Source organism: Spea bombifrons, chromosome 4 (assembly GCF_027358695.1).
Source record: "Spea bombifrons isolate aSpeBom1 chromosome 4, aSpeBom1.2.pri, whole genome shotgun sequence".
Classification (NCBI taxonomy): Eukaryota; Metazoa; Chordata; class Amphibia; order Anura; family Pelobatidae; genus Spea; species Spea bombifrons.
In genome coordinates, this window is record NC_071090.1 from 100665104 (window position 1) to 100667707 (window position 2604).

Below are 2604 nucleotides of genomic sequence, written 5' to 3' on the forward strand. Positions count from 1 at the left end.
CACTCTCTGGGAGGAGCCGCTCCTTTTAAAGAGACAGAGTCCAATTTTACACGGAGCTGCGCTGGAGACTGGAAGAACCCGCCGGGCAGGGGGAAGAAACACTTAATAGGAGCTGAGCAACATTACTGCTAATACATATGCCGTTACACGACAGCGATTTATAAAAAAAAGTGCATGCATAACCAGCAACAGGGGTTCCTCCTACTGTATCTGTGTACAGTCAGCACTGTATGGGTTAATCTACAGTGTTAATTACGTATGCTTAAAATTAGATTATTGTACATTATCATATTATCCTAATATTTATCACATGTATGTATATACAAACATACACACACCCTTATATAATAGATATGCACATAAATACATTATATATATAGTATTAGTATTCTAGTGGCTAGAATATATGTTAGTTGCATTTTAACCCTCTTTTATCCAAGGGTTTTGCGCACATTACTTTATATATATATATATATATATATATATATATATATATATATATATATATATATATATATATATATGTTATAGCTCATATTATTTAATATTATATTAAATTACCTTATTTATATATATTATTTAGATTGTATATATTTATAATATTTGTTTACCCAGATTTTAGAATTAGGAATATAGTAATGGCAAAAAGGTAACAAATCTGGAAGAAATTACTCATTACTACTATATAATACAATTAATAATAATAATAATAATAATAATGTAGCTGAAAAATAAAACAATTCCCCATTCCCACCACTGAACTAACTAAAAAAAAACAAACAGATAAACAAAAAAAACTGCCTTCTGTGATCCATGATGGATAATTTACTGAATATGCGTTTTATTGTTTCTGATTTGCAGTCCAGTCCAGGCTGTTTTTAACATGTACCAGCTCTGCTGTAATGTTGCTTCATGAGTCCACTGTAAAAAGTTGGGCATGCAGTTCCCTGCAGTTCACTGGAGAACAATTTAATGATGTTCTATGGACCATCACAAACCTTGCCAGGTGTCCTTGTACAGACACTTTGCCTTATCCTGGTCCCGTGCACAAAGTTGCACAGCAAAGCTGGTTTGTCTGGCACTCTTTTGCCCCCTTGGAAAGGTCCTTCTACATAACTGTGCACTCTACACTGTCTAATGTGGCGTCCTATTTAGTACTTTGTACCAGAACTGCTAGTTTGAAGCATAGCCCGTAATATTCATTCCCTATATTATCTCCATCAATTTTATAACACCGTCTTGTCAAACACTTCCTCTTTTCTAGAAATTAAAAAAAAAAACACGTCTTCTTGTTTTGTTGCTGTTTGACTTCTGACATCCGTTTATCCACACATGCACAGACTCTCACCCACACAAACAGGTATAAGGACTGACGTCTGCCATTCGGTGAAGTGTTTTAATTCACTGACTTCAACATACGCCAAGTTGAGAGTTTGTCTGGATGTTTTTCTAGGAGATTGGGCTAAGATATGTATGAAAACATTACATTGTGCAAAAACTAGAAGTGGTTTTTAAGAAAAAAACATGTTTTTAATATGATACTAGTAATAAAAATTGATGGTTCTCCTTTAACCCGTTCTTTGCTGAGGGTACTGTACCTGGAAACATGGAGGGTCTGCTGAGACCTGCCGGTTGCCCCAGGAGCCAATCTTTGCATTACAGAAATACTACAAGTGATTGCGGAGATGGAACCCTTCAGTGCCACGATGTACAGGATACAAGGTTCGCTCCTGGGGACCACTTTGCTAAACTACATACCTATGAACAGGTTACTCTTGTTCTGAATATTTATATATACAGTATGCACTGTATACAGAGCCGTAGCTAGCTCTTTTTGCACTTGAGGCAAGAATGGAAAATTGTGCCCCCCCAGTTATTTTTTTACATAGGTTATTTTATTTACACTGCCCTTACACACGACTACCCACACAACCTGCCTTTACATATTGCTGGCAGCAATGTGATTCTCCACGGGGCCACTGGAATGCAGGGCCCGTGATCCCCCCAACCAGTCCTGTAGTTGTTGACTGGTCAGCTGTGTGCCCCCTTGCCGCTGCACCCGAGGCGATCTCGCCTCACCCTTCTTACAACCCTGTATGCGTATATATATATATATATATATACATATATATATAATGGCAAGAAAAAGTAATTACCAGCATTTGTATATAAATTTGTCCTAAGATATGATATGATCAAACATTTTGAGCTTGCTATTCTCAAGAAGCATCCACTGATGTGAACCAATTGTTGATTTGCATAAAGCTGGAAAGGGTTACAATCAGGCCCGGACTGGGACAAAAAATAGGCCCGGGCATTTAAGCCTGAGCAGCCCTTATTTATTTATTTATTTATTGTTAAAGCCCACCCTTCATGTACCATCTTTGCATTTAATCATTCACACAAATCATTAACACATTCATTAATGCAGTCTCACAAATCATTCAAGCAATTCATCCTCACGTGAATTCATTAATTGTCATACGCATTCACACAATTCATCCACACATTCATTCATTCTCATACACATTCACACTACCCCCTCTCTTCATCTTATCTGCCCCTTCTCACTATGTTCCCCCTTTTCACTATGTAACCCCCTTC